Source organism: Meles meles, chromosome 3 (genome assembly GCF_922984935.1).
Source record: "Meles meles chromosome 3, mMelMel3.1 paternal haplotype, whole genome shotgun sequence".
Classification (NCBI taxonomy): Eukaryota; Metazoa; Chordata; class Mammalia; order Carnivora; family Mustelidae; genus Meles; species Meles meles.
In genome coordinates this window covers 58,826,481-58,853,237 of record NC_060068.1, presented here as the reverse complement: position 1 = coordinate 58,853,237, position 26,757 = coordinate 58,826,481, and the positions used below count along the sequence as shown (strand labels likewise).

The 26,757-nt window shown below is 35.2% G+C and overlaps 1 pseudogene; it reads left to right on the top strand.

Moving 5' to 3' along the window:
• LOC123939227 overlaps positions 1-23,505 on the top strand; it is a 156,639-nt pseudogene extending 133,134 nt beyond the window's left edge.
• Positions 23,506-26,757: the final 3,252 nt, after the last annotated feature.

The window sequence follows — 26,757 nt, the reverse complement described above, 5'->3', positions numbered from 1 at the left end:
AGGTTTATTCCTAGGTATCTTATGGTTTTGGGTGCAATTGTAAATGGGTTTGACTCCTTAATTTCTCTTTCTTCTGTCTTGTTGTTGGTGTATAGAAATGCAGCTGACTTCTGAGCATTGATTTTATATCCTGACACTTTACTGAATTCCTGTAAAGTTCTAGCAGTTTTGGAGTGGAGTCTTTTGGGTTTTCCACATAAGGCATCTTATTATCTGCAAAGAGTGAGAGTTTGACTTCTTCTTTGCTGATTCAGATGCCTTTAATTTCTTTTTGTTGTCTGATTGCTGAGGCTAGGACTTCTAGTACTATGTTGAATAGCAGTGGTGAGAGTCAACATCCCTGCTATGTTCCTGACCTTAGCGGAAAAGATCTCAGTTTTTCCCCATTGAGAATGATATTTGCTGTGGGTTTTTAATAGATGGATTTATGGTATTGAGGTATGTACCCTCTATCCCAATACTGTGAAGAGTTTTGATGAAGAAAGGATGCTGTACTTTGCACATTTTGGTAAGAATTTTCACATCTGTGTTCATCAAGGATATTAGTCTGTAATTCTCCTTTTTGATGGGGTCTTCGGTTTTGGAATCGCGGTAATGCTGGCCTCATAAAATGAGTTCAGAAGTTTTCCTTCCATTTCTATTTTTTGGAACAGTTTCAGGAGAATAGGAATTAATTCTTCTTTAAATGCTTGGTATAATTTCCCTGGGAAGCCGCCTGGCCCTGGGCTCTTGTTTGTTGAGAGATTTTTGATGACTGCTCCCATCTCCTTACTGGTTATGGATCTGTTCAGGTTTTCTATTTCTTCCTGGTTCAGTTGTGATAGTTTATACGTCTCTAGGAATGTTCCATTTCTTCCAGATTGTCAAATCTGCTGGCATATCATTGCTCATAATATGTTCTTATAATTTTTTGTGTTTATTTGGTGTTGGTTGTGATCTCTCCTCTTTTATTCATGATTTTATTTATTTGGGTCCTTTCTCTTTTCTTTTTGATAAGTCTGGCAAGGGTTTATCAATCTTATTAATTCTTTCAAAGAACCAGCTCCTAGTTTCATTGATTTATTCTACTGTTCTTTGGGTTTCTATTTCATTGATTTCTTCTCTGTTCTTTATGATTTCCCTTCTCCTGCTGGATTTAGGCTATCTTTGCTGTTCCTTCTCCAGCTCCTCTAGGGTTAGGGTTAGATTGTGTATGTGAGACCTTTCCTGTTTGTTGAGAAAGACTTGTATCATTATATAGTTTCCTCTCAGGACTGCATTTGCTGTGTCCCACAGATTTTGAACAGTTGTGTTTTCATTATCACTTGTTTCCATGAATTTTTTCAATTCTTCTTTAATTTCCTGGATGATCCATTCATTTTTTTAGTAGGATGCTCTTTAGCCTCCTTGTATTTGGGTTCTTCCCAAATTTCTTCTTGTGATTGAGTTCTAGCTTAAGAGCACTGTGGTCTGAATACACACAAGGAATGATACAAATCTTTTGGTACCAACTGAGACCTAATTTGTGACCTGGGATCTATTCTGGAGAATGTTCTGTGTGCACTAGAGAAGAATGTGTATTCTGTTGCTATGGGATGGAATGTTCTGAATATATCTGTGATGTCCCTCTGGTCCAGTGTGTAATTTAAAGCCTTGTTAATCTTTTGCTTAGATGATCTGTCCATTTCAGTGAGGGGGGGGTGTTAAAGTCCCCAATATTATTATATTATGGTTGATGTATTTCTTTGGTTTTTTTATTAATTGGTTTATGTAGTTGGCTGCTCCCATGTTAGGGGCATAGTTATTTAAAATTATAGATCTTCTTATTTGATAGACCCTTTGAGTATGATATAGTGTCCTTCCTCATCTGTTATTATAGTCTTTGGCTTAAAATCTAATTTATCTAATACAAGAATTGCCACCCCCAGCTTTCTTTTGATGTCCATTAGTATGATAAATTGTTTTCCATGTCCTCACTTTAAATTTGGAGGTGTCTTTGGGTCTAAAATGAGTTTCTTGTAGACAACATATTGGTGTGTTTTTTGTTTTTGTTGTTTTTTTTTTTTTAATCCATTCTGATACACTGTGTCTTTTGATTGGGGCATTTAGCCCATTTACATTCAGGGTAACTATTGAGAGATATAAATTTAGTGCCATTGTATTGCCTATAAGGTGACTGTTACTGTATATTGTCTCTGTACCTTTCTGATCTACTACTTTTAGGCTCTCTCTTTGCTTAGAGGACCCCTTTCAATATTTCTTGTAGGGCTGGTTTGGTGTTTGCAAATTCTTTTAGTTTTTGTTTGTCTTGGAAGCTCTTTATCTCTCCTGTTTTCAGTGACAGCCTAGCTGGATAGAGTATTCTTGGCTGCATGGTTTTTTTCTTTTAGTGCTCTGAATATATCATGCCAGCTCTTTCTGGCCTGCCAGGTCTCTGTGGATAAGTCTGCTGCCAATCTAATATTTTTACCATTGTATTTTACAGACTTATATTCCTGGGCTGCATTCAGGATTTTCTCTTTGTCACTAAGACTTGTTTTACTATTAGATGATGGGGTGTGGACCTATTCTTATTGATTTTGAGGGGGATTCTCTGTGCCTCCTGGATTTTGATGCTTGCTACCTTTGCATATTAGGGAAATTCTCTACAATAATTTGCTCCAATATACCTTTGGCTCCCCTCTCTCTTTCTTCTTCTGGAATCCCAATTATTCTTAAATTGTTTTGTCTTATGGTATCACTTATTTCTTGAATTCTCCCCTCATGGTCCAGTAGTTGTTTGTCTCTCTTTTAATCAGCTTCTTTATTCTCCATCATTTGGTCTTCTATATCACTAATTCTCTCTCCTGCATCCTAGCAGTAAGAGCCTCCATTTTTGATTACACCTCATTAATAGCTTTTTGATTTCAGCTTAGATTTTAGTGCTTTTATTTCTCCAGAAAGGGCTTTTATTTCTCCAGACAGGGTTTCTCTAATATCTTCCATGCCTTTTTCAAACCCAGCTAGCACCTTGAGAATCATCATTCTGAACTCTAGATCTGACATATTGCCAATGTCCATATTGATTAGGTCCCTAGCCTTTGGTACTGCCTCTTGTTCTATTTTTTGTGGTGAGTGTTTCCGCTTTGTCATTTTATCCAGATAAGAATACATGAATAAGAGAATAAAATACTAAAAGGATGGCAAAGACCCCAGAAAAATGTATGCTAACCAAATCAGAAGAGACCACAAATCAGGGGGAGAAGAAAGTTGGTAAAAACAAGTTTTTAAAAAAAAAAGTTTTAAAAAAATTTAAAATGTGTGTGTGTGTGTGTGTGTGTGTATCTCAGACTGGTGAATAGATCAGAGCCACCCACTTGATTTTGGATGTATTTTGGTCTCTTAGAAGAAACTACCTCCCAAAATTTTTTTTAAAGATTTTATTAATTTATTTGACAGACAGAGATCACAAGCAGGCAGAGAGAGAGGGGGAAGCAGTCTCCCTGCTGAGCAGAGAGCTCAATGCAGGGCTCGATCCCAGGACCCTGAGATCATGACCTGAGGTGAAGGCAGAGGCTTAATGCACTGAGCCACCCAGGCGACCCCCCCAAAATTTTAAAGAAAGAAAAACTTATAAATATACGAAAATAAGGATAAACACAATGAAGGGATGGAATATGCCTATAAAGATGAAAATTTTAAAGAAATATAAAAAAGGAATTGATAAGATAAGTTGGTTGGTAAAAGAAAGAAAACGAAACTGGAGATGATTTGTTCAGGCTGGAGACTAGAACAAAGCCTTGTGCTAGATTTAGGGTATATTTTGATCTATTAGAAGTTGTATCCCAAAAATTTTTAGAAGAAAAAACCCTATATGTATACAAAAAATAAAGTTAGTTACAATGAAGGATAAAATATCACTATAATAATGAAAGTTTAAAAATATTTTTTTAAGAAAGTATTGTTAAGACAAACTAGTTAAAAAATGCTCAAAGAGGAAAGAGGAAAAGTTAAAAAATTAGAATAAGAAAAAAATAAAATTAAAAAATTTATTTAACTTTGCAAGATTAAAGAATCATGGGGGAAAAGTCATGAATTCCATACATTGCTTTTCCTTCCTCTGGAATTTCACTGTTCTTGATCAGTGAGCTTGGTCTTGCTTCGATGTTCTTGCCGATCTCCTGGGTAGGGGCCTGTTGTAGTGATTGTCAGATGTCTTTGCCTGAGGCAGAATTGCACCCCCCCCCCCACACACACACCAGGGACTGGGCTAGATAATCCTTGAGTTCGGTCTCAGGAATTTTTGTTCCCTGAAGGCTTTCCGTAGAGCTCTGGAGGGTGTGAATGAAAATGATGGCCTCCTGAAGGCCTTCCGTAGAGCTCTGGAGGGTGTGAATGAAAATGATGGCCTCCCAATCTCTGGCCCAGAGGAGCCAAGAGCTCAGGGCCCCACTCCTCTGTAAGCCCTCAGAGAAAAGCAGTCAATTACTCTTGTCTCTCTGGTCTCCAGCTGTGCTCTGAGTTCACCCAGCCTGTGACCAAGTGTTTCTGTGTCTGGCTTACAGCCCTGTTTGGAGTCTCCAAACCCAGCAGATTCCTGCCACTGTGCTCTTCCGGTGGCTCTCCCCAGATATGCCACTTGTGGGGTCCCTGTTCAAAGAGTAGTGGCCTGATTGTGCCATGGATCACATTTTAAGGTAATCCTGAGCTGAGAGCTCACTCCTTGGCTCCATCTCTGTAGCTGGCTTCCTTACTCTAATACCTATGAGCTCTGCTACACTCAGACATCCCTGATCCTTCTGTGACCCTGCAGGACTTAAGACCACACTATCCCTGCAAGGGCTCCACCCCTGCTTAGTGTCTGGAGCCATGTCCCTCAGTGAAGCAGACTTTTAAATGTTCAAATTTTGTGCTACATTGCTCCACGACTTGCCAGGAGCTGACCTCTCCCCCTACGGTCTATCTTCCCATCACTTTGGATTCATTTCTCTGCACATCCTACCTTTCAGAAAGTGGTTGATTTTCTGTTTCTAGAATTGCTAATCTTCTCTTCAATCTTCTGTTGGGTTTGTAGGTGTTTGGAATGTCTTGATAACTATCTAACTGAAATCCTGCGACCTGATGTCATCTCAGTCTGCTGCTACTCCACCATTTTGACTCCTTCCTTGTCAAATTGTTTTTTAAATGTCCTTAAGGAAAAGAAAATCCTATGCCACAATTACTTTTCTACAAGTACAGTGTCTTTTAATTCTTTTAGGCAATTATTTTGACATTTATTTATATAATCTCTAAGTAATAGACTAACTTGTTAATTCTAGATTTCTTTTTTTAACTTGAGTCATTATCTGTTTACTTTCCACTGTCAAAAAGAATGAAGAATATGCCTCTGTATTCTGTCCCCTGTCCACTCCCTCTACAAACACAGTTTCTTCTTCTTCTTCTTTTTTTTTTTTTTTAGATTTATTTATGAGAGGGAGAGAAAGAGAGTACACACAGGGGTAGGAGTAGAGGCAAAGGGACAAGGAGACTTGGCACTGAGCATAGAGCCCATCTTGGGACTCCATCACAGACCCTGAGATCATGACCTCAGCTAAAACCAAGAGGAAGATGCTTAAGCGACTGAGCCATCCAGGTGTCCCACAAACACATTTTCTATACTTTCACTTTCCATATCCTTAATGTGGTTATATCAGGATTTAGATTAGAGAAATAGTGTTTACATTTTCTATTAATTACTCAGGCTACTGCTATAATAAACAATCCCAAATTTCTGTAGCTTGCCACTACAGAGGTTATAGTTCATCTATCAGTCAGTTTGGAAGGTACTTGGAATATGGCTTTCAGTGTGATATATCAGGCTCCTCCCAACTAGTCATTCTGAAAGTTACTAGGGCCTTGGAGGAGTCCTCTGCTGGATCATTTCTATCCAGCCAGCAAGTGTGGGAAAAGAGTAGAGAAAATACAGTAGCTTCACAGCCAGTTTATCTCAAAAGAGATACAGTTTGGTGAATGCATAGTAATTTCTACATAGTGTGGGTTTATTTTATTTTGTTTGTTTGTTGCAGTACAAGGTTAAAGATAAATCTAGGGAAACATTTTGTTGTTGTTGCTCTGAAAATGTTCTTGAATATTTTATTTCCTTAATGAGTTCACTGTTTTTAGGCTCTAACTATTTAGAGGTTGACATGCCTAAATAGATCATCCAGTCACTTTGGCTTTCCTTTTTATTTTCTATAGTTGTGTTTTGCTTTTTTCTGGAAGATTCCCACTACTTAAACTTTTCTTGAGTTTTTAAGTACTAACATTATGTTTTTAATTTTATATAGTTTTTAGAATGCTCTATATATACTTTTTTATACTATCCTGTTCTTGCAAATTTTAAAATATCTTCTTTTTCTGTTGATATTCAAAATATATTTTTATATTTATTTTTACCTTCAAATTGTTTGTTTCCTGGAGACTGTTTCCTGGAGGCTGTGTATTTATTTGCTTCAGTCTCCTTACATATCTGACATCTTTCTCTGATTTGAGAATTCTTATTTGTCTCATCATTTATGAGATTAATGCACTAAGACTTACCTAAAGCTAAGAGTAGTATAATGAAATTGCTGAGTGGGATATAACTAAGTAATTTGAATTAAATATCTACTTTTTACTTGAAAGATTTCCCAGAACACAATTTTCTGTTTTCTTAATGGAACTACAATGACCTGGAGGATATTCAACTCTCTTTATTCTGTACATTTTCCATATGGTTTCCTCGCTCTCAAACATGCCTGGTTTCCAAGTCTTCTGTTTAATTCTCTTCAGAGACTACAACCCCCATCTTTTACTGTGGTGGGGATATAATATCACAGTCTGCATGGAATGGGGGAAAGAGTGAGTCACTTACAGCTTTTTAAAGAAACTTCACCTGTCTTACTAATTTTAGCTTTGCCCATATCCCACAATTGCAAAGGCATCTGGCAGTATTAATTTTGGAAACTTTGTGGGAATTCCGATAGGGTAAAAAAAAGCTGCTTATTGGTTTTCTATGCTACAGACTCTGATACTCTAAATCTTCTCTCACTCAGTCATTTCTTTTTAGCTTCAGAAATATATTCTCTGCTCTGTTCTCTCTATTCTTGTAGAATGTTGCTTATAACAATCTCTTTAACCGTTTTAATTGTTGTTGATATTGCTTATATGACATTTAAGGAAGAATTAACTCTACTTGAAGGCATTAAGTCTTTTGTATCTAACCAGAGTAAGTTTTTATTTAATGTTGATATCTCCCTCATTAAGCTGTAAATATCATAATGTCAAGGAATTGGCTTGTGTAATTCATTGGTTTATCTATAGTGCCTGAGGAATGCTGGGAGTGTGAGCTCAATAAAATTTCATGGATAAATGAGGAAAGAGAGAATGACAATAACTTACAGAGCTATAGACACTAAAAAATCCTTGCCTTCCTGAAAGAGCTTCACTCGACTCATTTCTGATCTAAATTCTGATATAAAATTGGTCCTCCATATCTACTCTTTCCTCAGGAATTCTTGCCCTGTCTTCTGAACAAGCCAAACTCTAGTAATCGTATGAAAATCAACTTATGGAAGAGCTCATTTGAAAATATATTTGGGGAAATGCTTTCTATGAGGTAGTAAAACCAATTTGAACATAAATGTTATTAAGAGCATATCTTATATTTATCTCAATCTCTCATTCTCTCAATACCCTTCTTAAAATTGCCAAATTCCTGACTTTCAGTTTCCTTCTGGTACATCACTCCCCTCCTAGTCCACTCTTCAAAGCTCTTATTCCAAATCCAAAGTGATGGAAACTTATTAAGGAAGATCACAGAGCTTCACAGATTATACTTTTTAATTTAGCTGAAATGATGTTTTATTATTATACTTCACCTTGATTTATTGGATACTTAATGCCAGATACCATATACCCTCCTTATCTCCAGTAGATTTATATTTTAGAAGATGTAAACAGATGAGTCAGGTTTAAAATGAGATCATTTTAGATAGAGGAACTATAACTAAGAAGGAATATAGTATAGAGAATTACTAATGGGGCTACATGGTGTGGATTATTAAAGAAGATCTCTATGAAAAGATGAGATCTTAACAGAGGTATCAAAAGATGACATTTTACACAAGAACAATGTAAATGAGTCAGCCATGCAACAAGCATGAAAGGGCATGCTAAGCATATGAAGCAACATGTACAACATTCCTGTGGCTGTTATGAGGAAGAGCTAAACACCTCCCAGTGAGCTGTAACTTTAGTGTATGATTTCAGAAATCTGGCCTAGGTACCATATGTGAAATAGGTTGTTGTAAAAATTAGAGAATATATTAATAGTTCATAAGAGAATGGGGCTGGGATCTCAATAATATCAATATCTGTGGTCCACAAAATTATGTGAGCATCCTACAAGGAAAACCAGGATGTCTTAACTCAGTAAATTCTAGTCCAGATACATTTTTGATGCATAGAATATTTTTAATTATTTATGAATTAAAATTTTATTAACCTTAAGGCATAAAACCATGAGGATCCTCACGAGTTGTATAATAGTTTAAGTACTTTGCAAAAGAGTTAATGCCACTCAGCCAGAAAAATCATTGCTAAGCTATAAGATTATACTTATAATCTTATAAAGATTATAATCTTATAAAAAATCTTATATAAAGTATTAAGAGAAATACTTTTCATAATTTTAAACAGAAGAATATCATGTAAGTCTTAGGTCTTAGAAGAAAGTTATATTTTAATCTTTACTAAATAGAAGTGCAAGGATAAAGGTATACTGCATTTATTTTGATCTATGCATTTGATCTGGTATAGTGTATTAATATTTTAGAAGATTTGAAAATAAGGGAAAATCATTCCAATGAGTATCTCCACAGTAACTGTGTTTTAATGACCTACTGCAGAGCTGAACTGTTTACTTCCCCAATTCCAGCAATGAAGTATATTCCTTCCCCTCTCACCACACCCTTCCTTTATATCCACAGTCATTCTCAAATGCCCACCACTTTGAAAGTGGAATAAACCTAAAGGAGAGATAATAGAGGGGTCAGACCAAGTATCCTGATTCATCTTCTACATTACTCTCAAAAAAGGATGGAGATTTTTATGGAAACAGATTTGTAATGAAATCCCAGTAACTTCCCAAAGCAGAGCCCGAGAGAATTTGCCAGCCCGTTTCCCTGTCTTCACATTCAGGCAAGCATGACCACTCCATGGAGTTGCCAGAGCCTTAGTTTCATAGAACTAAGTTAGATGTCACCATAAGAATGCATGCAATTCTCCATATACCACAATATTTTACAAACAGGAAAGAAAAATAAAAGAAATAAGAGAACAGTTATGGGTTGAATTGTCCCCCTAAAATATATGTTAGAGTAACATATTCAGTATCTCAAAATATTCCTTATTTGGAAATAGGGTCACAGCAGTTGTAATTATCTAATGTTACTGCAGAGGGGTAGGTGCTTAATCTAATGTACCTACCATCCTCCTAATGAGAAATATTGTAACAGAAGCAGAGAGGAGAATCCTCTTTGATGACACAGGCAAATACTGTGCATTTTTTTCTGGAAGACAAACAATCAAGGATTTCTAGCAGATCCTCAGAAGTTAGGAAGATGTAGAAAGAAGGCTCCTTTACAGATTTCAGTGTAAACATGATCCTGCTGACAACTTGACTTTTAGACTTCTATTTTCTGAGCTGAGACAATAATTTCTGTTGTTTTTGGCCACCCAGTCTGTGGTATTTTTGTTACATAACCCTAGAAAATTAATGCAGAAATATTTATCTAAAGTCTTCTGGGCAAACAGATTCATCCAACAAAGACTACTTAAAATTGAAGCAGTCTAACTTTCTTTTAATGACCAAGTATATATAATTCTACATACCATCTCCAGCCATCAAGAAAAGCTATAGAAAGAGAAGAACTAGGCGTAATACATAATATAAGGAATACTATATTTTTTGAGATATAAGTATTGTAAACCATCTACAAAGTTTAAGACATCAACTTCTCACATCAACTTTTTTATAACTTTTTTTATAACGTTTAAGTTCTAAAAATTCAGAGATAGACCAGAGTTTACTCAGCACCTCAGTGTCATCATCAACCCATTCCATCTTTTCCCCTCTCCTTAACACATGGGCCTGTCATCTTTGTCTTATGTAAGATGGCTATCACAGTAACAAACACTACTTTCGTACTCCAGCAACCCAGCAGGAAGAAAGGGTATGAGCAAAGTCTTCTCTTTGAAAGGCTGTGGTTTTTGATCTTCAAAGAACTCATGCTTTTTTTTTTTTTCCACAAAAATCTTGTCCCTAACTCCATGGCAACAGGAGAAGTAAGAAAAACATGTATCCACCAAAAGGGTGAGGGATTATGATTGACCAGTGTCAATCATAAGATGTTTCTTGGGAAATCTTCCAGTGAGGTTGGTCTTCTGTTAGAAAGAGAGCAGGATAATGTCATCTGGAAAATTACTCACAATGACTGTCATATCCCCCTTTCATCTAGCTCAGTACTCAAGGCTAGGTGAGTCTTCAGCAAGTCTTCAGCAAATATTTAATTAAATATTAAATTAAATTTAAATATTTTAAATAGGCGAGTCTTCAGCAAATATATATTTATATAAATATATATTTATATAAATACAAAATATTTATTTATTATGTATAAATAAATGAATGGGCCAGATTATAAAGGAATGAGAATTAGCTTTGGCATTTTTCTTTATAACAGTTCTTCTTATTTTCCCTATTAATGTCAATGATTTGGGTAATTAGTCTGAGCCAAATTTTTCTTCCTTTGTAAAATAATAATAATATTCTTCCAATGTGTACAGAGCGTTAAACAAATACAGTGATGCGTGGGTGTCTTTTGCTTACCTGGGATATAGTCGATGTTCTACATCAGGAAGAAAGTGTAAAAATTGTGTCTCAAAATTAGAACAGTTGAATAGGGAAACCATATACAAGCCGATATCCCTGGAAAGGAGACTTTATGCTCCCTATTTAAGTTTTAATTAGCTTTCTTCTATGTATGAATAGAACAAGGCCAATCCCACACTAAGAGGGAAGGAAGCTGGCCATGCTGGCAGGTGAGTGGAATAGTTACCCTCTGGAACTCCCTCTGGAACATTTTTTATAGCTTCGCCTTCTTCCTTCCTATGTGTAGCCTTGAATTCATCTGGGTTCAGTAAATCCACTCAGACTATTTTAATTTAAAAAAAAACATACATAATGCTAGAAAAAAATAGGGCAGAGCCTGGAGCCCTACTTTGTCCCACTCATTCTCTTGCCACTTTTACTTCTGTGTTCTTTTCATCCAAGAAAACATTTTAAGGCTTGTCTATTCAGAAGCATCTTTTGTTAACTTCTATGCCAGCACTGCAGCTGGGCTAATTGAAGGTGATTTTCTAAGGACAACCACTAGATTCAAAATACAAACAAAACAACAAAACAAAAAAAAACTTCATAGAGGTGCTTTATAAAATAGTAAATACAATGTGAGCATTTAGTAAATGAGACAGGATGAGGCCACTGTTGCTTGCAAAGCACCAGGCCTGGAAGTGTGTATGTGTGGTAATTCTTATATAATGTGTAAGACCAGTCAAGTTGAAAACCTGTGGCATGGTCATAAATCTGGTACCAGGAGGACAGAACTGAGGTCTCTGGAACCTACAGATCCAGAGTAGTTTCATTGCTGTGGAAGGCAGCTGTGAGATCCTTTGGATAGAAGGATCGAGGGCAAGTTGACTCAGAGTTCGTGATACTGTGTTATGCTCACACTGAAAAAGGTCCTTGAGACCAGATGTCCTCAAAGGTTAAAGAATTCGCAGTAGAATTTCCATTATGTTACTCTGTACTGTATCTTTTAGCCTATTATTTTTGAATTTAGTATTTTACTTTAAATAAATAAGCACTCGCTGTTGTGATAAAAATACAGTCAAATACCTAACTTTTTTCTAACCCGTTAATTTCCTGAAAGGTATTAGGCAGATTAAGAAAAACTACCTTTACAATAACCACAGAAACAAAACCCAGACTCCCAGCTCTTATACAAGTGCTGTGAAAACAAATTTTCTCTAACAATATACAATGTTTTCACTTGCACAGCATCCTTCTTCTCCCAGTCCTGTTAGGTGAACCAGCCACCATTATAATCACACTCTGAGCATTTGAAGTATTCAGATGAAAAGCAATATGGAATTGCAAACATGCAATAATGTGTACTATTTTTACTTTCAAGAGAGAATATTACTTTAATGTGACTTTCTATTATATTCCTCCTAGATCTTTCCCAGTGCTATTACAATGCATTTCTAGAAATCTTAGAATGAAATATTATAAAATGTGCTTTTAGAGCAAGCTGTTTTACTGTTATGGTTCTCAAATAAGAAATCAGAAGAGGAATTACTTATTCTTCATTAGTCTACGTATGTTAAGCTCTAGAAAAGGAAAATCAGAGCATGGTGTGAATTTGAATATTGAGTACTATTTTAGAGAAAAAAGTGCAGTTTCTCCCCTTATTAAAGTTTTCCTTTAAAAAATAGGCCTATCTAAAAATATACTGTCATAGTTAATGGTGATGCCCGTGTAATCCTAGAAGTATCATGAATACTCAATAGACAACAAAACTTTGTTTCAATCTTACAAATACCAGAAATAGGAATTTCCATGTGCATTATTAGTCCAATTCATATTTTTGTGCAATAAATAAAAATAATTTCTTAAAGTGCATTCTGCAGAAATTTAGTTCCTCAAGATGGCCAGAAAAGACAACAATTTTATGGTCCATTATGTTTGGAGATCATATACCATAACCTTCTTTGGAGAACGTGTTAAATTATTAACATTTCAATGAGCTTTGAAAGAAGCAAATCATAGATAGGTAGATAGATACATACATATATACATTCATACATATATAGATAGATAGATATACACATATATGTGTATATATATGTTATCTTTATAAACTATATATGTGTATATAATTTAACTTATAGTTTTCCTCTTTAATTTATCTCAGAAGATTTTTTTTCTGCCTGATCTTCTATACTACCCAGCATAAATATGGTGCCAAAGAATTTTCTCTAAGTCCCCCATAAAGTGTAACATATATATGTCTCTATTTTTAACAAGAAAAAAGGTCATGAAACCCTGACTAGTTGTAAGATACTATGAAAATTCCAATAAGCTCTTATATTGATCTTGCTTAATCCTGTCTTAGAAAGTAGTGACCAACTTATTGTTGAGTTCTCTAGCTGTTTCTGTATCTAATATAATAGAGGTGTAAACTTCTCCCATTTTCTCTTATATCATATATTTTATTGGTTTTATTTGATATGATGTCATTTATAATACTGCTGTCATAATACTTCCTTAGTATTACCTTTTATATGACTCAATGTATTCTAACATTTTTAATTAACATTAACAAGCAATATAAATACTTTTAAAAGTTATTTTTATTCTCTTAAATGCTGTATATCCCATATGATTTTCAACTGGGCAATTACCGAAATTTATATATACTATTTATAGAATTTGTGCAATAAATGAAAACATAATTGCCTAAGATGCATTCTGCTGCCATATGGTTCAGCATATAGAAATTTTTGTTTTGTAAACATACTTGGGAAAGTTCTGTGTGATTTACCTTTAGTACATTTTAAGTATTTGTCCTTTTTGAGTGTCACCTTGGACTAAGAACTTTTATAAAATCAATAAAACTGACAGTAATTACTATTTTTTTTAATATTTTATTTATTTGACAGAAATTGCAACTAGACAGAGAGGCAGAGAGAGAGGAGGAAGCAGGCTCCCTGCAGAGCATAGAGCCCGATGTGGGGCTCAATCCCAGGACCTCGGGATCATGACCTGAGCCGAAGGCAGAGGCTTTAACCCACTGAGCCACCCAGGTGCCCCTACTATTTTCTTTTTTTTTAAGATATTATTTATTTATTTGATAGACAGAGATCACAAGTAGGCAGAGAGGCAGGCAGAGAGAGAGGAAGGGAAGCAGGCTCCTTGCTGCGCAGAGAGCCTGATGTGGGGCTCAATCCCAGGACCCTGGGATCATGACCTGAGCTGAAGGCAGAGGTTTAACCCACTGAGCCACCCAGACGCCCCTACTATTTTCTTGTTATGAATCTCAAATTGTCACTATTTGGCAGGTGGGAACTCTAATTCCCTGGCTGCTTTATTCTCACTGGTACTATTTTAGACATCTTTGAAATTATCTTTGCTTTCTGGAAATAACAAGATACCCCTGGGTTATCTTGACTTTTCTTCCCCAAACATTGATTTAGCTGAGTCTTAGGACAGTATCAGAAGTCTAAATTTGGGTACTAAATTCCACTGACAGTAGCTCTTTCTAAGCATAGGTGGCAATCAGGGTAACACCAGAAGTTTCAAAAACTCATTTGTGTCCTAGAGGGGATTTTTAAAAACCCATTTTGAGGTCATATTTATTTTTCTAATTTAATTTTAAGTTTACAGAGTTCTTATCCTGCTCTGTTATAAGCTGTATTTAATGCATTTTCCATTTTGTTGAGCTAGAAACTTATCTCCTTTCTGTCACTAAAGCCTTTTTTATTAACTGTATTATATCATGATATTTTTTTCTATCAAAGGACATTCGTTAAGTAGTAGTCCACTTCCCATTAATATTACTCAAATATTTGGGGCGCCTGGGTGGCTCAGTGGATTAAGCCTCTGCCTTCGGCTCAGGTCACAGTCTCAGGGTCCTGAGATCGAGCCCCGCATCAGGATCTCTGCTCAGCAGGGAGCCTGCTTCCCCTGCCCCCCACCTGCTTCTCTGCCTACCTGTGATCTCTCTCTCTGTGTGTCAAATAAATGAAAAAATAAAATCTTTAAAAAATATTACTCAAATATTTAAAGAACTATGTATTCAAGGTAAAACACTGAGTGGCATTTTTTAAATTTTCCTTGGTCTAATTGGAATACTGACAATAACTCACAATTCAATTTACTGTTACTGATTTCGTAATTTGTATAGGTGAATGGCAAAACATATTTTGGATCTAAATGTAGTGATGAGACTTGGGCCTAATGTTAAAGCAAAGTGAGAAAGTGTCATGACGAGTACAGTCAAGTAGGATTCCTGGAGGACCAGAAAATGTACAGAGCTGAGGCACCCCCTGCCAAGAGCCCTAACATGTAACTGGGTGAAAATAGCCCAAAGTGCCATCACCTTAAGGAAGTGATAAGAGTGATCATGGTGAACGGTGTAAAGTGTCTTCCTTAATTGTAACATAGCTAGAATAAAAGGATACATACTCTGAAAAACATGTAAGAAACTGAGGCTCTGCAGAAGGGTAAGGCATTTAGAAGCAAATGAAATGGAGTGAGGCTGGGATAATTCCTGAACTTTTTTGTTGTTGACTATTGGTAAGTGCATTCCTGAAACACTGAAAAATATCAGCATAGACTAGAAATTAAGGAACCAGTGAAGAACAGCACTGTGGTATTTATTTAACAGGCATGATAATATGAATAATCTGAACTTTCCTTTGTGTGTGCTGAGGAGGATAACTGGCAGTATGAAAGGACATAAATAGATGAAATAGTTTTGATGATTGTTAGTAATGGTAAAAACCAAGTACTAAAGCACACATGTACGGGTAGGGGGGGGTGTGTGTGTGTGTGTGTGTGTGTTTAAGATCACTTTGGGAAGATCAATACCAGTCTAGATTTAGAAAAAAACCTATGGCTGTGCGATGTGTAGAAGTCCAACCAAATTAAAATCATGAATTAAAATCCTATAATGAGTTAAAGAGGACTGATATTTTAATTTGCTAACAAAAGATTATAATATATTTGAATGAAGTTCCTTATTTCTATATGACCAAATTAGTTTGTGTATTAATAAAACTCACAAATACACAAAGTATAACATATTGGATCTATATAATAGTTTGAAATTGCATATTTTGCAAATAGATAATAATTAAGCTTTCTCAAAAGCAAACTGTTCAATCTGTTGTATGTAAATGAAAGTTTTTCTGTTATTTAATGAATTGACTGTTTTAAATTGCTTCTCATGTTTACAAGTTACTTTCAAAAATAATAGATAACTTTCTTAGATTTTTGGTCTCAGAAAACCATTTGCAATTTTTTTACATCAGTTTTGAGGATTGTTTATGATTTATCAGCTTCTAATTTCAATATTAATATTCTTTCAGAAGAAGAGATGCTTAAAACTTGATTTTGACCCTATAAAGTCACTGTGGATAGTGAAAATTGATTAATAGGCAGTTTTGTATTAATTTAAGACATTTTCATTTCCAACTTTATTAGCAATATTGATAAAAACATGTACTGTGAGTAAAATGAAAATATGCAGATTGTATCTAGACATAGACAGGATGTTAGCTCTTTAGTTTTATTTGGAGTAGAATGTAGTTCCATAAAAGCCTTAATAAATAGAATAAACATTCTATGAGGAGGAAGGGAAATATGGCAAGAAATGTCTTGCCAAAAATGGTATTTTTATATTAACTATGACTATAAAATAACAAATGTTTCCCTGAGAAGAAAAGCCAGCTTCAAGATGATGTCGTCACCCTTTTGAATAAAACACCAAAAACATTTAAAGGGAAATGTAATACATTTCTAATAAAGTAAAAATCTGACCTTTCATTTGAGAAGTAAAGAGCACAATTTAACTGAGCTAAAAGGCTCAAATTAGTCATATTTGGATTTATTTATTTATTTTTAAAGGTTTTATTTATTTGTGAGAGAGAGGACAGAATTCATGCAAGAGAGAGAGCATGAGCTGGGAGGAATGTTCAAGAGAGAGGGAGAAACAGGCTCCCTACTAGTAAAGTGTTGGACACAGAGCTCAATCCCAGGACCCTGAGATCACGATCTGAGCCAAAGGCAGATGCTTAACTGACTGAGCACTCCCCGGCCTTAAATTTAAGAAACTAAAGATGATTCATGGAATTCTTTCCACTGTAACTTTTCAAGATCTAATTGTTATATTAGATTTTAGAACTTAATATGTTGATTTAATCCTCTTCAGTGTGAACTTATGAAGACCCTAGTTAAACTAGTTAAATAACAATTCTTACTCCTAGAAGCTGATTATTTCTACACAGCCTTTTGGTTTTAATAAGGAATCAGAATGTTTTTCAGGCTCTTGGTTTGGATGTAGGTAGTCTACTTTTCTAAGTTGCCATTTTTTTAGAGCTATCATCACACGTATTTTTAACATTTTATTTTCAATACCTATCATGCTGAAGTTTTACAAAGTTATGTTTAGGAGAAATAGAAGTACTCTATCAAAAAATTATCTCATTTGGAGATAATGCTAACCAAAGATATGAATCCTGAAAAAGAGGTTGAATTAAAATAATGAATGGAAGAACTAATGGACAATCTCAAGAAGTATCACACTTGTTTTCAGATCACTTTTCTCTGATTTTTTTCTGGTGAAGAAATTACATTTAAGGTCAGAATACTGAGAAAATAAACAGTAATAAAAATAGCTTTAACTAAGCAGTGATCATGTCAAATACAGTCTCTGTGTGTAATATTTATATAGAGAAAATCCTAAAGACTACACCAAAAAATGGTTAGAACTAATCAACAAATTCAATAATGTTGCAGTATATTAAATTACTATACAAAATCAGTTGCATTTCTATTCACTAACAATGAGATACCTGAAAAAAGAAATGAAACAATCCCATTGACAATAGCATCAAAAACTGGAAAATATTTAGCGATAAATTTAACCAAGGTGATGAAAGTTTGTACACTGAAAATTATAAGACACTGATGAAAGAAATTGAAAAAGATACAAATACATAGAAAGATATCACCTGATCATGGATCAGAATAATTAATACTGTTAACATGTCTGGAATACCGAAGCCATTTATAAATTCAGTTAAGTATAAAAATTCCGATGGCATTTTTCACTAAATAAAAAAACAAAACCTAAAAATTATACGGAAACACAAAAGATCCCAAATAGCTAATGGAATCCTGAAAAAGAACAAAGCTGGAGTCTTCACACTTCTACATTCCAACTTAATTACGGAGCTACAGTAAACAAATCCTGTGACACTGGCTTAAAAACAGATGCACAGAGCAATGGAACAGAATTGAGAGCCCATGAATAAACCCACACATGTATGATCAACAGATATTTGATAAGGAAGCCAAGAATATTAAATGAAGAGAAGATAGTCTCTTCAATAAATGACATAAAACTGCACTTTCATCTTACACCACCCAAAAACATTAACTGTAGGTGGATGAAAGCTTTAAATATAAGACTAGAAACCAGAAGAGTCCTAGAAGAAAACACAAAGGTGAACTCGTTCAGATTGGTCTTGGCAATAATTTTTTAGGATGTGACCCCAAAAGTGCAAGCAACTAAAACAAAACTAAACAAACGCGATTCCTTAAAAAAAATGGGATTGCGTGAAAAAAATTTTTTACAAAGCCAAAGAAAGAATCAACAAAATGAAAAAGTCAGTCCATAGAGTGGGAGAAAATATTTGCAAACCATCTTATCTGAGAAGACACTAATATCCAAAGTGTATAGAAGTTATACCTCTCAATAGCAAACAACAAACATCGTAATGTGAATTAAAAATGGGCAGAAGACTTGAGTAGATGTAGATGTATTTTCCAAAGAGGAAAGAGGCTCAGCATCACTGATCATCAGGGAAATGCTAATCAAAACCATTATGATTTATCACCTCACACCTGTTAGAATGGTTATTATCAAAAAGACAAAAGCTAGCAGATTCTGGCCAGGGATGGAGGAAGGGAATCCTTGCACAGTCTCTATGCAACCACTATGAAAAACAGTATGGAGCTTCCTCAAAAATTAAAGACAGAACTACCAGAATAAGATCCTGCAGTTCTACTGGGCACCTTTGTTGTTTTCTGTATGCATGTCAACATGTATTTAAGAGACTTTTCCCTAATTTGACTTAATTTTCTTATTTTTAAACCTGTCACTGCAATTCTACATTTATTACTTTCGGAAAGGTTTTAGTATTTTTATTTTATATTTACCTATTAAAACAACAATGTAGAACTCTTTTTGACAGGCTATAACACAGGAACAGAATCAAAGTATGTAGTATATCTGCTGAGGAAATCATAAAATAAGATTCGTAAAATAGATATCTTGGTTACTGCATAAATTTGCTCAGCAAAATTTTGCAACATGAATGTCTCTATCAATTGGCTTATTTTATATTATCAACTCCATTGTCAACATAGAGTCTCATTTCCTTTGTAACGTCATTGTTAATAGTCTCGTTTTTAGTACAAAAATAGTTAAATCTAGTTTTATTATTCAGTTGTTTGTCTATTTGTTTTTGTCTGATGTTTATAGATGTGGGCTTACAGTATAGTTCAATTTATTAGGTACTTAAGTGACTTTTCAAATTTCCATCAGATACAAGCAATATGTGGGAGTGCCTCATTCAAATTCAAATTCAAATCTGAATTATATCATGTTCCAATTACTTTAATATATCATTATCCTCAATCCTTTCTGCAGAAAAGGGCCATATATTCTACATTAACTCCTTTTAATAGTGCTAGTGAACATTGAAATAAAGATACTTTTTAGAAATGTGTAATAAAATAAAAATACAACTGCTGCTAGTTTCTACAAAGCTGTGAATGCATGATTAAATTTAAAACAAAAATTACATTATTGATTTCCTAAGAGAGAGAATAAACACTTAAAATACAGTATATGTAGTCATAGTCTGATGCAGCATATTAAATTATACTTCATTAGTATATTTAGTATATTTCAGAATGTGTAGCTTAAATTTTATGTTGGATATTGGAGCCTGAGGCTATAAACACATATGTGTATGTGTGTGTGTGTGTGTGTGTAAGTGTGTATAGCTGATACTATCTATATTTAAAATCTTACTCTTGTATTTATCATGGATTTTTCACATTATTTTTGTTTTTGAGAGTTGCATTGAAATATTTATCTAGATAATCTGATTTTTTTGGAGCTCCCTTAAGTTTTTCATCATAAACCAAGTTCTGCAGAATGTTTATTTTCCTATCCTAGCAGGCAGTTCAATTAAAAAGTATTTTGATTTCAGTGTTCACTATAACTATTAAAAGGAGTTTAGTAAAGCATATATAGGCCTCTTCTAAGATTGAGAATAATGAATAATTAAAACAATTTCAATATGAAGTAATTTAGAGGCCACAATTTGCATGAGGCTTTTATGTATATCTGAATTTCTATAGGCTTGTGTTTAAACTTTGTTAGTTTTAACTGGCAAGTCCCAAGATATTCCATAGTTTTAACTAGGGGAGCTCACCCTCCAGACCCTTTGTCCCCTAGGGAATCTTTTCAGAACTTGCTTTAAGTCTTTCTTTTAAGATGATTCTAAAGTATTATGGGTTGTACAGTGTCTCCCTACAAATTCAAATATTGTAATCTTAACCCCCAAGTACTTCCGAATGTGAGATTACTTGGAAATACGGTTATTCTAGATGTAATTAGTTGAGATGAGGTCATACTGGAGTAAGGTGGGCTTCAACCCAGTAAAACTAGTGATTGTATAAAAGGGGAAATATGAACAAAGACACACATACAGGGAAGACTCATGTGAATATGAAGGCAGAGATACAGTACAGGGTCTACAAGACAAAAGATGTCAGAGATTGCTGGCAAAGCACCAGAAGCTAGGAGAGAAGCATGGTATCGGAAGGAACTAACTCGGCCAAAACCTTGAACTCAGACTTCTAGTCTCCAGAACAAATTTCTGTTGGTTAAGTCACTCACATCTTTGTACTTCGTTGTGGCAGTTCCAGGAAACAAATAGAAGTCTTACGATAGGGAATGGTCCTTGTTTTTCAGGTTCGGCCTTTTTGATTTCTCAGGGGAATTCCAGGGGTATCCAGGAGGTATCAAGTAGGTTGAACAATTCTGACAGAATTCCTATGTCCTAAGGAACTCTTCTACCAGGGTGTCCCTCACCTTCTGGTATCTATTCCTCTTTAAATCTTTGACAGCCACTTTCTGCTAAGACATGAGTGTACAAGCCAGCCCTCAGCCATGGACTCCCAAGGAATCCCTATGCTGACATCTGGATCCCAGTCTCTACCCAGCATCTTCCTCATCAATATCCTGGCTTGCAGAGTCCTGCCGCTTCAGCTGACCAGAACTCTGATTTCTGGCTCCTCAGCACAGTGGGACTTCTGTGCTCTGCAAAATTCCGCATCTTTATTTAGGCTGAGAAAATTGTCCCCAGGCAGAGGAGTGTGATTTGTTGAGTTCACATCACTGAGCTCAAGTCATTTCTGAAGTTCTTTTGGGATTGTAGCTTTGCACTCACTTTGTGAAACCAGATGCCTCATAGGCTTTGTCCAGTTTTATAGCTGTTCACAGCAGAAAACTAATCCGGTTCCAGTCATTCCACAAACACAAGGCTCTGTCTTTACGAGTGAAACACGTGAAATCTAAAAATTTTGATACTGATAAGCTACTATCTAAATTTCTATGGATGTCTGACTAAAAGACTATATCACAGCTTTTCCATAGCTACTATAATCTTTCGGTTGGTAGTAATCTCTCTTTTCTTCTCCTCTCCTTCCTTCTCTCCCTCCCCTCACCTTCTTCTTCTTCCTGCTCCTCCTCCTCCTCCTTCTCCCATGTATATATGTGTACATATATATATATATGTCTATCTATATCTGTATCTATATATACCCAAATGACATTAATTTCTCTACCATGCCACCCCCTTTGTTATTCTATAATTCAGTTTGACGGTAAAGTTTTTGTGATTGTTTCATCAAGCAGTACAATTGACCAAAATATATAAATGTTGCAATGCTATGTCAACAAGGCCCCACAGAAATCACACAGAACAATTTCTTAATTTTCTCTCTCCAGCCTAAGTAGTTTTCTGATATCATGATGCTATATTTTGTATTAACCTAGAGTGATATATAATATCTTTGATACTAGCAAATCTATTTTGTCACTTTTTTCTTTGCCTTGTTGGAAAAAAACAATGGTATAAATCATTTCCTTCTGGTAACAAAAATGTGGTTAATAATCTCAAGTGATAACTGTTATTCTAAATATTACTGAAAGAAGTGAGAGAGAATAGGCTTACTTTGTTTAAAATCATGAAAACAGTTATTTGATGCAAATGATCCTTAATTAAAATACCATAAGCTGCCAAAGAAAAAATGAAGATGTAGCAATCAATCATCAGTAAAGAGAACTATAAATATTGATAAATTTAACCACCTTGAACAATGGAGGCTATGGATAATATAGACTATAGAGGACACTAACCAGACAAATAGAGGTAAACAGAGTATAATGAGACAAACAGAACTAACCAAAATATAAATCATTTACAAATGTGATAATTCTAAAATATCAGTTTATAGCAGACAGGAGATTTTGACCCAGAAGTTGTCCAAAAGGATGTTACTATCTGGTTCTGTATGTCAAGTCATAGTCTGTTCTTTGCATAATATTACTTGATCTATGTTCCAAAGAAAAATACAGTTTTCTCACGATTATCTTGATGAAACAAGTTATCCAAAAAGCAGTCTTTTAACTTAAGATTAAACAAGAGAACACTTTCAGGGAGAGGATTTTCCCCTTTAAACAATAAATTCCCTCATGTATTAAAAAATATTTTAGTTGCAGGAAGCATCGTGTCCCAGGCAGTGGTGGTGACAGTTGCCCCAGTATGTGTTGGGGTGGGTGGCTGACCCTGGGGATCAGAGTAGACCTCTTGACGCAAATCTCGGTGGCCACTGTTGGAGCATGACCTGTGCCTAGCCACTTCGGACACCTTCTTTGTAGCATTTTAAGATACTTCATGAGATCTTCCATGGCCTCCATAAACACCTTTCAGGGGTGCCAGAGTGGCTCCTGTGGATGGCAGGGACAGAAGAGAAGAACAGCGGATCAGATTTTTCCTGTTGCAAGTGAAATTCTGGCAGAGATGGAAGAGAAACCACATCATGTACCTCTATTTTTCCCTAACCTTATGATGTCAAAGCTTCGAACCTACCAGAAGGCTTTGCCAAACCTTCATCAGAAAATAAGAAGCATATCTTTGACACCCCCACCTGGGGGGTGAGGACACATGAAATATGGCACATACACTGTAGAGAATGAGCATATGAAGGGGTTACAGTCTCAAAGAGAGTTGCTTCTGCAAGGTACTGACGGCCTGACCTGGACTACCTAGAGTATTGAGTGTTCTCATTGGACTACCACAAAGACCAGCCAGATTGGCCCAGAAATCACAGAAGAGCTGGGGGAGCAGCATGACCAGTTGGAATGTACCAAGAGGAGGTTGGTAAACAAATACAAGTGAAAACTTGAGCAGAAGTGGAAAGATTCTCTGTCCAGTGTTCAGAAAAGTGACAACCAGCAAGCTGCGACTGTCCATCCTCATGTCACTGGAGGTGGCCATCCCAGGGACCTGGATTATTACAGATTCTTTCACAAGCACTGAAATTCCTACAGGGAAGGGTTTGTGCACCAGAACTTTGATCTGTGAATGAATGGTGTTAGAGAAGGGGAATAGGCATAGTGCCGCTATGAGCTAATGGTTCAAGGATGTACTGTGTTTAGTAGCCAGACTTGGGGGAGGGGGAGAGAGAGAAAAGGCAGAAAAACATTTAATTGTCAAGGAAAAGTAACAGGACCAGTATGATAGACCAAGGTAATAAATGCTGCTTGACTTCTTTAAAAAAAAAATTTATATGCATATTACCAAGTTTTCAGGTAATAAGTAAAATGTCTCCAGAAAATGCCTAATTGCTTCAGTGCATAGATGTGAAAAGCCAGTGAAAGGTGAGGGTAGCCTGAAACTAAATTTCTGAGGGCCTTCAAGAAATTCTAAGTGACAAGAATTTTAAATCAATGCAAAGAAAGAAAACGATCAAATTGGATTTTAGGAAGAAACTCTCTCTGGCTTTGGGGGCCAACAACACAGGTAACTTGGATAATTCTTATCTGTTGTGTATTAGAATGGCAATATGTGTTAAATTTTCAAAACAGTCTGAAATATTATATTCCTAAAGCTAGTGGGCATAAAAGTTCTTTTAAAGAGCATTTGTAAGTTTCAGGTATTCAGGTGATTCTAGAAAAAGCCCAAATTGTTTATGTAAACTTTTAAGTTTAAAATTTAAAATTTAAAATTTTGATTTACCTCAAATTTGTCATTATACTTAAAAACTTTTTCACTTTTCACTTTGAAAAAGGCTAACAATCTTATCAATGTAAAGGAACTTTGGGGAACAAAACTAAACATCAAAACAGGTGTACATTTTTTGTGGTGAAAGAAGGGAGGAAGGGAGGAGGAGAGAGAAAAAGGAAGGAAGGAAGAAAGGAAAGAAAGAAAAGAAAAGGAAAAAAAGAAGAAAGGGGGGAGGAAGAAAGGGAAAAAGAAACCAACCACAAAGACAGCAATGTAAGCGTTTGGTGCACACTCCCTAGGCATAATAGTTTATTGAAATGTAAATGAGGTCTTAGTTTTAATTTGTTAGTCACCCCGAAATAAAAAGAATTAATATGTTTTAGAAAATGACAATAAATATGTAAACATTATTCAGTGTTTAAAAGGAGACATTTACCTTTTTACACATTGAAAACACATTTGCAAAATGTTCATTGGAAGTACAGAAAACAGGCAACAGAAAACAGGGTCTCTCTGACACTTCTCAAAAATAAAGAAACTGGACATAAAATACAGTAATTTCTTAGCTGATAAAATTTTAACATGCCACAGACTAACGGGGAGGATTGGAGAAGTGACATTTAATTAGATGCATCAAAATGGATTAAAACTGTCTTGGATCAACAGGTCGACTTCATTAGCTGGCAAGGATAGCCCTAAAATTAAGTGTATTAGACTATGAGCACTAGCTGTCATGCATGTCTCGATGAAATTAGGTTGAGAAAATTTTTTTGTTAATATTTTATTTATTTGACAGAGAGAAATCACAAGTAGGCAGAGAGGCAGGCAGAGAGAGAGGAGGAAGCAGGCTCCCTGCGGAACAGAGAGCCCGATGTGGGGCTCGATCCCAGGACCCTGGGATCATGACCCGAGCCGAAAGCAGAGGCTTTAACCCACTGAGCCACCCAGGCGCCCCAAGAAAATTTTTTAATAAAAATAATAACAGTTTGACAAATGTAAACTCCCTTGATTGAAATTATTTTGGACGAAACATTAAATAGTTCATTTAATGGACAAGGAAGCGAAGCAAATACCAATCACCATAAAATAATTTCTTCTAAAAATTTAAATGAACTCAACTTCTTTTCTGATACATTTATTTAAGTCAGTTACTTTTCAGTTCCCAAAATTTGTGCTATAATAATTTCCCCATCCCAAGTGCCAATTCTGGTTTAGGGATTTTCTGTGTCATAGTATCTCTATAGACAATTTTGTATTTCTGGCAAAATAATGTATAGATTTTGGAACACAGTCTAATATTGATTCTACAGCAGTGTTTAGAACCTGATAGGAAACAACATTAACTATCAGTTAAATGTCAGTTGTAATGTATGCAATAATTTATTTCTTATTAATAAATGATCATAACTCTTAGTAATAAATAAACAAAAACCAATCTTAATCATTGAGAAACACAAAGATATTGTTCTCTTTCAGGCTATGTATCCATTATGGTTGACTGGTGGTTATGCTTTTTAATTTTTGGCATCATGAGTCTTTGAGGATGATGGTTTAGGCAGGCTAGGACACTGTTGACTACTTCAGCAGCCCTTAAATCCTCAAAACTAGCACTAACATTTCATTGTCATAATCAAATCAGATGGCTGATTTTGATATCAAGGTGGTAGGGAACTATTATGTTGACTCTGGCAAAAGAATTTTATGTTGTTGAGCAGAAATATAATATATTTACCACAGTAAGTAACTGAAATATTTTGAGATTGCAAAATGAGATCTGTCTGATCTAAAACAACTGTTAAGTACTATGCCAATGTACAGTAACTTTAGTAAGAAAAAACTGGAGTGTTCTTTTAAAAAATCAAGATGCTGAGTGTCTAACTCAAAAGACGACAATCCAGTAGACTAAATTTGGGATATAGGTGAGATATTAGTGGGCTGATTTTTTGGTATTATTTTATTAAATTGTTAGTTTGTCATTTACCAAAAATTCAATAAAAAGAGATCTGCAAAGAACAAAGAAAAGAATATTAAAAATGTTACAATCAGTGGGTGTTATATGCAAACAATGAATCATGGAACCTACATCAAAAAGTAATTATGTACTGTATGGTGACTAACATAACTAAATAAATAACTAAATAACTAAATAAAAATGTTTAATATTCTCCATATTCTTGTGGATAAAAAGAAAAGTATAACATGATGAAACAAAATAGAAAAAGTTACAAACATACAAATGGCTAACAAACACATGAAAAAATCTTCATCATCATTAGCCATCAGGGAGATTCAAATCAAAACCACCTTGAGATACCACCTTACACTAGTTAGAATGCCCAGAATTAACAAGACTGTAAACAAGTGTTGGAGAGGATGTGGAGAAAGGGGAACCCTCTTACACTGTTGGTGGGAATGCAAGTTGGTGAAACCACTTTGGAAAATAGTGTGGAGATTTCTTTAAAAATTAAAAATAGAGCTACCCTATGACCCTGCCATTGCACTACTGGGTATTTACCCCAAAATACAGATGTAGTGAAAAGAAGGGCCATCTGTACCCCAATGTTC